General features: G+C 44.4%; 1 pseudogene; it reads left to right on the plus strand.

Annotated features, from left to right (window-relative positions):
- Positions 1–10,994: 10,994 nt before the first annotated feature.
- Positions 10,995–11,843, plus strand: LOC148048559 (uncharacterized; annotated as a pseudogene).
- Positions 11,844–13,118: the final 1,275 nt, after the last annotated feature.

Genomic DNA, 13,118 nt, shown 5'->3' on the forward strand with positions numbered 1-13,118 from the left:
ATCAGTATTTCTTCTTGCTCTAACATTAAAGTCAATTGGAGAACACTATGGTGAGAAAGTGGAGAAGAAAACAGAGTAGCCAAGAACGCCAAAGATAGGGGGGTAAATTTTTGGGAGGGGAGTTGCAACTTCCACAGATGAAAGAATCTTTTGTAGAAAGTTAAAGCAAATTTGACTTGAGCCTCTTGAGCCCTTTCCCTGTTATTATGGACTAGCCGACATCCCGGCATTCTCTGGGTATTTATTTATAGGGGGGGGGGGGAAATGTCCGGATCAAACGTAATTTCTAATATTAGGTTTTCCCCCTTACCAGAGGGAGCCCCCTTGTGGAGTACTGTGAAGCCGTTACCATGGCAACTCCACTGCGCTGTACAGTAGAATCCATTTTAAGGCAGTACAGTAGAAGCCATTTTAAGGCACAACAGGCTGTATCTTAATAGAAAACACACCCCGAGGGGTTTTAGGGGTGTCTTACCCCCGTAATGTTTGTTTCCAGATGTTAAATCATCTGCATACCAAGCTTGGTTGAAATCATTCGAGTCGTTCCAGAGTTATGCTGGAACACACACATACACACACACACACACACACGTACACACACACACAGAGGGATATGGACAAGTGGAAAATAGATAGATGGATGGATGGATGGATGGATGGATGGATGGATGGATGGATGGATGGATGGATGGATGGATTGAATGATTATATTCCCTGCACAGCAAATCACAGCTTTGGGGGAGGGGTAAACAACCCCCCAAAAAATAATCTCCCCCAATTCTTTCCCTTTGCAATCTGAAAGCGGAAGAGTGGGGGAAGGACAGTCATCCCAAAGCTTTTTTTTTTTTTGATATTTCACTCCGGTCAAGAAGCAAACTGTGTTCAGAGAGATCATGGTCTCCGAAGGAAAGCGAGTTATAGAAAAGTAGGAAACAAGCAACAGGGAAAGGAGGCCATACGGCGATCCTTTTGGGGGTGTGTAGGAAGTTAGCACCCACCCCTCTCCTAGGAAAATGAGGTATTTTAGGAAATATTAAAAGGGCAGAATACTCAACCCCCCACCCCTCACCTTTGTCAAATGGGCCATTAAGGCCTGGGCCAGTCTATTCTACATAACAAAGATCTACTCCTTCAGGCAGAGTTATAGTAGGAATTGCCCAAAGCCCTTTCATTACATCATCACCCAACAAGAGTCAACCAAGCCTGGGACTCAGGGCAGCCTACAGAGTTGCCCCTGCATGGCCCCATGGGAGTCGGACAACCAATCAGAATACAAGCTCAAATCCAAAAGCCCAACAGAGGGCATAAAACTCTCTGCATCTCTGCCCTATTTTGCCCAGGATCTCAAACCATGTGGTCCTGTCCACCATTAAACCATCTTTCAAAGCTGTCTCCATCTTTCAGTTTCTTTCTCCCCCTACTTGGAACTGAACCCAGATGGACATTTCTCCCAACAGGAGTGTGAAGAGATGCTTGACGTGATTTTCGGCTCCGGATTCTGCTTTAAACAGACTTAAATTGGGTCTGCAAGAACAATCTTTGCTTCCCAAAAAAAAAAAAGTCTTTTATTTCCCATCAGCAATATTTGCCTGCCTGCCTGCCTGCCTGTCTGTCTGTCCATCTCACTGTCTGCCAGCCGCCCTGCTTTTATCTGGAACATTTTAATCGAATTGGGCTGCCTCTTATACACCAGCTTTGGCCATAAAGATCCAGCAATTAGGAGCTAATTGATGGTTTTATTGATAACGCAGGGGAGGCAGGGGGGGGGGGGAAGTCTGCCTCTCCTCCGCCCACCCACTCCGCCAATTTTTTTTTTGCCTTCTTCAACTTAGCCAGGGAAAAGATTTGCTGCTTGCTTATTTATGTATTCGTTTTTTAGCTGGAAGAAATAGTGAAGAGGGGAGAGGGGACGGGACATCCATCGCCATCAATGAATTAGAAAGAAGTCATGTCAAACCGATGGAAAATTCTTTTGGCTTTCCTGCCAATGACTGTTAGAGCTTTGGGGACGAAAAGGAGAAAGATGTTGGACCACATAATTTCTAGCAGTTTGAAGCTCTTTCCCCTTCCAATGTCCCGCCTGCCCCAAATTTGGTGCAGCAAAATTGATCAGAAAATGATTCCTTTTCCCCCCCCTTGTGAGCTGGTCTCCTTTTGTTTATCGTTTGTCTATATCCCACCCTTATTATTTTTTACAAATAACTCAAGGGGGTGAACGTATCCAACCCACCTTCCTCCTCCTATTTTCCTCCCAACAACTATCCTGTGAGGTGGGGTGGGATGAGAGAGAGGGAATTAGTCCAAAAACACCAAACCAGTTCTCGTGCCTAAGGCAGGACTAGAACTCACCCTCTCCTGGTGGTTGGCCCAAAGTCATCCAGCTGGCTTTCATGCCTAAGGTTGCACTAGAACTCATACTCTCCTGGTGATTGGTCCAAAGTCATCCAACTGGCTTTCATGCCTAAGATGGGACTAGAACTCACCATCTCCTGGTGATTGGCCCAAAGTCATCCAACTGGCTTTCATGCCTAAGATGGGACTAGAACTCACCATCTCCTGGTGATTGGCCCAAAGTCACCCAGATGACTTTCATACCTAAAGCAGGTCTAGAAGACATTGTCACCTAGTGATTGGTCCAAATTCACTCTGCTGGTTTTCATGGCTAAGGCAGGACTAGAACTCACCCTCTCCTGGTGATTGGCCCAAAGGCACCATGCTGAGTTTCATGCCTAAGGCAGGGCTAGAACTCACTGTCTCCTGGTAATTGGTCCAAAGTCAACCAGCTGGCTTTCATAGCTAGCACAGATCTAGAAGTCATTGCCACCTAGTGATTGGCCCATTTCACTTTCCTGGCTTTCATGGCTAAGTCAGGACTAGAACTCATCCTCTTCTGGTGATTGGCCCAAATTCACCCAGCTGGCTTTCATGCCTAAAGCAGGACTAGAAATCACCGACACCTGGTGATTCGTCCAAAGTCACCCAGCTGGCATTCATAGCTAAGGCAGGACTAGAACTCACAATCTCCCGGTTTCCAGTCTGGTGCCTTAACCACTAGACCAAACTGTCTCTCTAAAGCTTTAATCAACCAATTTCATTCTCTCTCTCTTCTCACCCTGCGATCTGTTTGGGTCATAACTGGGCTTCAGTCGAGCCTCTCAGGCTCCATCAAAATTTATTCCGCGTACACCAAGATTAGCCCTTGTCGAATTTTCAAGACTGCGGCTGTTGCAGAATTCATCACTGCCGAAATAACGAGAACCGAACAGCGCTTTGCAAGAGAGGACAGCCGACTCTCCATCCTGCTGCCTGCACAGATCCTCCAAAGCCCACCTTAATCCAAATAGAACATTTCTTTAACGCCACGATAAATTTCTTACCTCTTGTTTTCCAGCAAACACACACTGCGAATTCTCACCCTGGCCGAGAAACACCTTGATCCCCGCAAAAGAGGAATCTCTCTAAATCCCATCTTGAAGCTGCCTGTCTGATTTCCCTCCTGCTTACGACCATCTTTCCAAAGTAGAGAGAGAGAGAGGGAGAGAGAAAGAAAATAATAAAGTTAGACGCTGTTTGTTATCCCACTTTTCTTTCCGGGGATGAAACTTTGTCCCTCCGGGAAATGTAGAGCACCATTGCTGGCCTTAGAACTTAGGAGTGTGTTAGGAATCAGGCCATCATCATTAAAATTAAAAACAGTGAATCACCGTAATTGAGCCCGCTGCTAAGCAAACAATGAATTATGAGGTGTCAGAAGCAGCTAATGTTGGCTTTCAAAGGAGGTGAAATAAAACCTCACCCTTTATTTGTGATGTATATTCATTATATTTTTTTTAGTCCCAGCATCAGCACGTAAAAGAACACTGGGATATGGATTCACATTATTTAAAGGTGTTTTATTTTGTTTAGGGTTTTTTTTTAATATAAAAAGTGAGGAACTTTTTTTTTCTTTTCGTTTACTAATTTCCTGAAAGTTCCCTTCCTTTGTGATAAGTTTTTACTCTGCTTTTCTCATCCTGAGATATGGCAGGCTTTAAAGAATTTATTTGGGCTCTTAACTAAAATGATTAAGGCCCTCAAGACAAAAAAAAACTTATGATGAATGGATGCAGGAATTGGATATGGCAGGTTCAGAGAAAAGAAGAACCAGGGGTGACAGGATAGCAGTCTTCCAGTTTTTGAGGGGTGCCACAAAGAAAAGAGGAGAGGCAACCTATTCTCCAAAGCACCAGAAAGCAAAATAAGAAATGATGTTGTTGTTAGCTGCGAAGTCGTGTCTGACCCATCATGACCCCACGGACAATGTTCCTCCAGGCCTTCCTATCCTCTACCATCCTCTGGAGTCCATTGAAGCTCACACCGGCTGCTTTGGTGACTCCATCCAACCATCTCCTCCTCCTCCTCCTCCTCCTCCTCCTCCTCCTCCTCCTCCTCCTCCTCCTCCTCCTCCTCCTCCTCCTCCTCCTCCTCCTCCTCCTCTTCTTCTTCCTCTTCTTCTTCCTCCTCCTCCTTTCTCCTCCACTATTCCTTCGTCCTCTCTTTCTCTCTTCACATTCTTGATTGTTGTTGTTGTTAGTTGTGAAGTTGTGTCCGACCCATCACAACCTCATGGACAACGTTCCTCCAGGCCTTCCTGTCCTCTACCATCATCTAGTGTTCATTTAAGCTCATGCCGACTGCTTCAGTGACTCCATCCAGCCACCTCATTCTCTGCCGTCCCCTTCTTCTTTTCCCCTCCATTGTTCCCAGCATGAGGCTCTTCTCCAGGGAGTCTTTCTTCCTTCTTATTAGGTGGCCAAAGTCTTTGAGTTTCCTCTTCAGGATCTGGCCTTCTAAAGAGCAGTCAGGGTGGATCTCCTCTAGGACTGGCCAGTTGGATGGCTTTGCAGTCCAAGGGACTCAATGCAGGAGTCTTCTCCAGCACCAGAGTTCAAAGGCCTCCATTTTCTGGCGCTCAGCCTTCCTTATGGTCCAACTTTCACAGCCATCCCTTGCAACTGGGAAAACATCGCCTTGACTAGACACACTTTGGAAGTGTATCAGAAACAATGGGTGGAAACTAATCAAGGAGAGAAGCAACCTGGAATTAAGGAGAAGCGTCCTAACAGTGAGGACAATTAACCGGTGGAAGGGTTTGCCCCAAGAAGTTATGGATGCTCCATCACTGGAGGCTTTTAAGAAAAGACTGGAGACCCACCTGTCTGAAATGGTATTGGGCCTCCTGCTTGAGCAGGGGATTGGACTAGAAGGCCTCCAAGGTCCCTTCTAGCTCTTTAATGTATACTGATTGGACTCAGATATCAGAAGGAGAACTGTTGTGTTATACCTTCTCTATTGTGCCAAAATCTAAATTAAAGCATTCTCAAGTATGCTGGCTTCTGGGGCCTTCTAAGGTTGAACAGTACTAGTCCAGATGCTGGCTGGGGATTTCTGGGAATTGAAGTCCATAAATATTGGATAGGGAATTCTGGGAGTTGAAGTCCACAGGTCTTAAAGTTGCTAAGGTTGAAAAACACAACTCTGGAGCCTCAGCTGTTTCGTTTGCAACGATGACTTTCATTCCATTTCGGCCGTGGTTGAGGGTGAACTGATTGGGGCCCGCCTGAGGTTGCTCTGCAATCCATTTATTTTTTAATATAATGTCACTCTGGTCTTGAAAAGTCCTTTCAAGGCGATGAACAATTAAAAGAAAACAGATCAATCATAAAACAATTGAAGAAAAGGCTCACTACTAAAACCATAAACCAATTAAAATCTATCTGCAGCTCTCCCCAGCTGAAGCAGCAGCTTAATAGTAAAAGCTGAATCCAATAATCAACTTAAAAGTTCCAGAACTGTGTTCAATCCATAAGGAGTCTGAAACAAACACAAAAGAAATCTACTCAATGCTCTAACCCCCCACCCCGCCACCCCACCTCCTTTTAATTTACGCTCGTATATTTAGAGTTGTCAATAAACAGAGTTTCCAATAGCAGAAAATAAGTATTTAATTCTGCTCTGGCAAAATCAACACTTGGCCAGCTCTGCGCATCCTACATTAAGAGTTTGGGACAGGAGGACAAGATGATCGTGTAATGGGAAACTGTGGTCTAGGAAGAATGGTTGAGGAAGCTGGCTTGATTTGGTCTAGGGAAGAATGAAGTGAGATTTGGTAGGACTTTTCGGGTTCGTAAATGGGCGTCACACAATAGACATTAGAGAACTATTCTTCATTGAGAGAGCAGAACATGGAATAATAGACAGGTTTCAGGAAGATTCATTCTAGATTTCAAATGATTAGTGTTAGAAATTCTGTTTATATGTAGCGCCACAGAGCAAAATTAAAAGTTCAGTCACCATGTGCTTTACTGCTCAACTCTTTTAACTGTAACAGGAAACTCTACTTAGAACAAAAGCACATAGAGTACATACCATAGATCCAAACTTGTAAACACTGCCATCTACTGGCCAAAAAGTACTGCAGTTGTTGCATAGAAATATATTCCAACAATGAATTCCAACAGTAAAGGACTCAATCATCTCAGAGCGCAGAACATGAAATGATAGTCAGGTTTCAGGAAAATCGATTCTAGATTCCAAACAAATGCAGAAGATGCCCTAATTAATGTAGTGGTCACAAGGACCATGTGTGAGAGCAACCCTTTACTGAAAGAATTCAAAATTAGGTTAGTCAATCACCTGGTCTTGGATGCTTTGATTTCTTGTGGTCCCCAGAAGGTTGCACTTGACGTTGTCTTTAAATTCTTACTCTTTGTTGTTGTTGTTAGTTGCAAATTCGTGTCCGATCCATTGCAACTCAATGGACAACGTTCCTCCAGGCCTCTACCATCCCCCGGAGTCCATTTAAGCTCATGCCTACTGCTTCGGTGACTCCATCCAGCCACTTCATTCTCTGCCATCCCCTTCTTCTTCTGCTCTCAATCCTTCCCAGAATTAGGCTCTTCTCCAGTGAGTCCTTCCTTCTCATTAGGTGGTCAAAGTATGTGAATTTCCTCTTCAGGATCTGGCCTTCTGAAGAGCAGTCAGGGTTGATCTCCTCTAGGACTGACCGGTTGGATGGCCTTGCAGTCCAAGGGACTCGCCGGAGTCTTCTCCAGCACCCAAGTTCAAAGGCCTCCATCCTTTGGCACTCAGCCTTCCTTATGGTCCAACTTTCACAGTCGTCCCTTGCAACTGGGAAAACCATCGCCTTGACTAGACACGCTTGTGTTGGCAGGGTGATGTCTCTGCTTTTCAGAATGCTGTCTAGATTTGCCATAGCTTTTCAACTCCTTATCTTGGATCATCCCAAATCAGTCTACCCGATCTCTTACAAGGAAGTGGCAAAATTGGATCAAGTCATAGTTCACCTCTTCAGTTCTTAAAACCACCTAGTTCTGCTCAGGTGCAACCTTTGCATTAAAAAAAACAACATTCTCCATTTTTATTATTCCCCCAAGCTTTGGAAGGAACTCCAGCTAATCTTGTCCCATTCCTGACAGCAGTAAATGGGAACCTTTTCTGTTCCTTGGCACCCAGCTACCTTTCTTGCCTTCATCTGATTTCTATTTATGATCATTTTGTCGAAGCTGTTGTTTTTAAACTGCCTGTACTGCCTCACCTGGCTCTTTAATTTGTTTTCTCAGTTCCTGGCTTTTTATCTTGGTTTGTCAGAAGTTCTGTTCCTCCTTTAATTTCTACTGAGATCCTTTTGAACCTCTCAGGAGTATCTGCTGCTTATATTTCTCCCAACTAGAGACAGATATTGCTTCTCCACCCACCTTGCTTCTTATTATCACTGAGGTTTTTTTTAATCATCCAGACTTTTTTTAATAGCTAAGAACCTACTTCCATTTGTTATTCTTGTCCCATTCTCTTTACTGAGTTATACATATATATTTTTCTTCACAGCAATCAGTCTCTAAATACAAGCCAGGAAAGATATGGGAGCGGATTTTGACAAGCTGACCTTTGCTGGATTCCTTATACTGTTTAATTAGGCCCTACGTGCAAGGGTGACTCAAGGCTTACTTCGCCTCCACTCACAGATGCAAAAATTGCACGCAAAGCCAGAGAGAAGAGAGAGATGGATGCAAGAATTAGAATCGGGAAATTGTGTCCAGAGGTGATCGCTTCTTAGCTGGTGAATGGCTGGCGGTTTTAGAACATGGAAAGATGGCAAGAGTGCTGGATGAATGGCTGCATAGATAATTACGATATTATATCTAAAAATTTGCTTTGAAAGGGTACAGAAAGTCTATTATTGTACCTGCTAGCTGATTGATGAGTAATGAATACATTTATTAAGGTTGGTTTCATTGTTTGGTTGGTTAAGGTTGGTTTCTTTCTGTTCCAACACATGTTTTGGGGCATGTTACCAGAGTCACTGAACTCATGGTATCCACACGGCAATCATATGATGGGAGTTCAATAGGAAACATCTCCTATATACAGAGTTCTTCTGACCTAGGCTTCCTGAGAAAGCATAAATCACAATCTTAATCCCCCCAGCCCTCTTTTATTTAAATGGCTGTGAATTATGTTCATTCACAGCCCGTAATGAGTCACAAATAGTTTGTAAAGAGACCGACAGAAGTCTACCAAAGTCTTTCGGGATAAGGCTGATAAGCACACACCTTTATCTCCCTTGAAACGCTGCCAGAGTCCTAATTGCCAATTAGATTTGCAAGGCCAAACGTAGCACAGAGTCAAACAGGACTTCTAATAGCTTGAACCAGCTAGATGAACTAATTGCTTCCTGAAAAGGCTCACGTTCCATTTGCTCCTCTTTTATGTCTTATGGGAGGGGCCAATCACCTCCAAGCCTTACTCCCAAGTCGCCCCTTTTGTCTTAACTGTTCTTGCCTTCTGGCAGCTCTGCACATGCACGTGCTGGGAACAGGCTCACACTGTTCTTCTGCCTCACTAATATCAGACTGCAGAGGCTCCAGAGGCAGCACATAACTCCCAGATGGCCCTGGCCCCCTCTCTGCCTCTGACCCAGAGCCCTTGTCCGAGCCTTCCTCAGACTCCAAGAGCCGTTGCTATGGAGATTTTTATGATGCCATGCTTGTCGCTCTATGGTATCACTGTCGTTGTTACTGCCACGGTCTCACACCTGTGTGCTACGTTGCATTTTAGCTCAGGAGGGAAGATTTGAGGCTGTTGCTTTCTCCAGAGAAGAAAACTCGATCCATCAATGTTATTTGTGGCCGGGGAGTCCCAAAGCAAGTTACAACACACCTAACCGAAGGTTCACCGACAAATACGCGCTCGACAAAAGTGCGCCAACGAAACCGCGGCGAGAAAACTGAGAGGTCGAAATCGCGCCAACGAATGGGTGCAGAAGCGTGCCGACAAGAGCACGCCAACAAAAGCGCACCTTCAACAAACAACTAATAACAACCTAATAACCCTAATCCTAATCCTGACCCTGACCCTGACCCTGTCCCTGACCCTAACCCTAACCCTGACCCTAACCCTAACCCTAACCCTAACCCTTACCTTAACTTAAATCACGCTTTTGTGGGTGCGGTTTTGTTGGCGCGTTGTTGTGGGCGCGTTTATGAAGTCGTGGTTTTCTCGCCGCGGTTTTTTTGGCGTGCTTTTGTTGTGCACGCATTTGTCAGGTCGCGCTAACCAAAAGCCAACATTGGGTGGGACGGCTTAACGAACGAAACATTTAATATTTAATAAATATTACACAACAGACTCAAAAAACTCAGCTTGTGGATTTGTCACTAACAGACTATTTAAAGAAAATATGAGTGTAATTCCCATGCATGGGTTCAACTCCCTTATCAACCAGCTGGCCAAGTCACTTTTGCACAAGTGTTCTGCCTTCATTGCACAATTCCTCATTTCCACGTGACCCCATTAAAAAAAAAGAACCCTCTACTAAGGGCTGGTAGGCCTGCAAGGGACTCTGTATTACTTACCTTCAGTAATGGAAATTATTTAAGCAGGGAGACATGACAAATATCGTGGCTAATTTGATTCATTTCTGCCCTGAGAGAAAAGGCATGAGGTAAAGTTAAATACCTTCAGAATGCATTAATCAGCACTATGGAGCTCGCCAAACCAAAGTCTCTTTGTGGGTAAAAAAAAATTGATTTCCTGGTTCAAAGTAACATTTTTAATGTTCCACATTACTTTCTTATTTATTTATTTTTTGCGTCTGTAACTTTATACCAGTCAGGGTTCTCCCCCTCCGCCCCTTCCTCTATCCAGGTGAAAATCAACTTGTAGTTTTTTCTAAGTCCGGCTTCGAAGGGAAGCTGCTGAATTTTTTGAACAGAATGACCAACTCTGTTTGGGGTGTGTTTATATCTAAATGATTTCAAGACGTTTGTCCATCTACAAAAAGATGTAGAGATGTGGCTAACCCACATTGGAGTAGCCAGGGGTATGTGAACCTTTTCTCCCAGTGCATACTTCCCCCCCCCCCAGCACATACTGCAATTCCTCCCCACCCAGTGGTGGGATTCAGCCAGTTCGCACCTATTTGGGAGAACCGGTTCTTAACTCTCTAAGAGGTTCAGAGAACCGGTTGTTGGAAGAAATCTTCTTTTGGTTTTTTTCCGCTTCACAGGGCTAATCCTGTAAGGAAGGCAAAGGAAGGAAACATTCTGGTGTTGTTTCTAGCTTAATCTTTATTGCCCTGCTTACAGAAACTGCCTCTCCGGTTAACCCTTATTCCATTGTAACAGCTAAGGCAAAGAAGCGCTCATCAATCTGAGTGACGTTGAGTTGGCCATGCCCACAAGGTCACATGACCACTGAGCCCCGCCTACCCAGCTGGTCAATAGGACAGGGAACCGGTTGTTAAATTATTTGAATCCCACCACTGTCCCCACCTCTATGTGACTTTCTCTACTATCCTCCTTCTACCAGAATTTATTTCACCAAAGTCCTTTCCATTAAGCCCAGCAGCAAGGAAACGCCCTGTATATTTCCTCCGAAAAATCAACTAATATGAATTTTTTGTTTAGAACCCACACTTGTTCTGCTTTGCATGAATGACCTTTGCGATCGTATTAGCCTCTTCACTGAGGAGGGTAAAACAATTTAACACCACCGACAATGCTGCTGCCCTGCACAGCAACATTGATTATGTGTCAGAATGGTCACGCAATTGGCAACTCTAAATCTCAACCAACAAATGTTCTGTCTTACATGTTGTCAACAAAAATCAGAACGCCAAATACAAGTTGGGTGGATACAACCTTGTAGATGAGCCTCACTCTGTCAAGAACCTCGGAGTACTCATCTCAAACGACCTAAGCCCCAGAGCTCCCTGTAACAGCTTTGCCAAAAGAGTTGTTAACCTAGTTTTGCGAAGCTTCTTCTCCGGTAACACTGTACTGCAGACTAGGGCATACAAAACCTTTGCTAGACCAATCCTCAAATACAGCTCGTCTGCCTGGGATCCACACTGTATATCGGACATTAATACAATTGAGCAGGTCCAGAGGTATTTCATGAGAAGAGTCTTCCACTCCTCTGTTCATAATAGAATCCCTTATGCCACCAGGCTCAAACTTTTGGGCTTGGACAACCTGGAACTGCATCACCTGTGGTCGGGCCTAAGCATAGTAGACAAAATTGTCCACTACAACATCCTCCCTGTCAATGACTACGTCAGCTTCAACCGCAATAACACACGGGCAAACAATCGATACAAACTCAAGGTCAACCGCTCCAAATTCGATTGCAGAAAATACGACTTCAGCAACAGAGTTGTCAACGCCTGGAATGCTCTACCAGACTCTGTTGTTACTTCCTCAAACTCTCACATCTTCAACCTTAAATTGTCTACCGTGGACCTCATTCCCTTCCTAAAAGCTCCGGAAAGGGGGTGTAGATAAGTGCACTAGAGTGCCTACTGTCCCTCTCCTACTGTCCTCATTTACTTGTATTCATTTCCTTTGTTCATGGCCATGTTTATACTTATACCTGCTATCTTGTGTTTGATTAACTAACTAAATAAATAAAAGTAAAATGGTTTAGGTTTAGGTTTATTAGATTTATATGCCGCCCTTCTCCCAAGGACTCAGGGCGGCGTACAACATTAAAAGAAACACATAATACAAAAGTTAAAAAAATTAAATAGAATATCCCAAACAAACCCAATTAGAATTGACAATAACATTTTTTTAAAAAAAATTGAGTTAAAATTAACAATGATCAATAATTTATTTTGTTCAGGCCAGGCTGGCTTGCTGGAAAAGCCAACTTTTTAGGGCGCGTCAAAAGGACCGGAGGTCGGGGATTATACGAAGCTCCGGGGGCAGCTCATTCCAGAGGGAAGGCGCTCCCACAGAGAAGGCTCTCCCCCTGGGGGTCGCTAGCCGACACTGTCTGGCCGACGGCACCCTGAGGAGGCCAACTCTGTGGGATCGCACTGGACAATGGGAGGCTACCGGTGGCAGTAGGTGGTCTCGCAGGTACCCTGGGCCTAAGCCATGGAGGGCTTTAAAGGTCATAATTAGTACCTTGAATCGCACCCGGAAGACAACCGGCAACCAGTGCAGGCCGCCTAAAAGGGGTGTAACATGGGAGCTCCTAGGTGCCCCCATGATAACCTGTGCAGCCACATTCTGGACCAGTTGAAGCCTATGGGTGCTCTTCAAGGGCAGCCCCATGTAGAGAGCATTACAGTAGTCCAGGCGAGAAAGGACGAGGGCATGAGTGACTGTGCACAGAGCATCCCGATCCAGGAAGGGGCCCAACTGACGTACCAGGCAAACCTGGTATAAATAAATGTTTAGCTCTGCTTGGAGAGATGGACAACTTTGGCCTTAACAACTTGTGATCAAATACTCCCAGTGTCTAGAGCAGCCTTAAATACATACCCAATAATCAAGCGATGCTTTTACCAAATTCAACATTTGCGTAATAAAAACAATAGTTTCCTTTTTTTTAAAAAACTCCTCCAAACAAACAGGTTCGGTTAGACAAACGGCAGTCCTCCTAATTTTATTTTTATAAAGATTTATGGAGACTGAAAAGATCAAAGATTTAATAGATGGAAATAAAACAAGCTCCTTTCGTGTTTGGAGCAGATGCCAGATCTGACTATCTCGCCATCCGTTTTCTCGGCAGAAGAAGATCCATAGATCGATAACAAGCCTTTGCATCCA

Source organism: Thamnophis sirtalis, unplaced genomic scaffold, assembly GCF_051295495.1.
Source record: "Thamnophis sirtalis isolate CommonGarterSnake01/CBP01778 unplaced genomic scaffold, rThaSir2_p1.2 scaffold_2, whole genome shotgun sequence".
In the NCBI taxonomy this organism is placed as follows: Eukaryota; Metazoa; Chordata; class Lepidosauria; order Squamata; family Natricidae; genus Thamnophis; species Thamnophis sirtalis.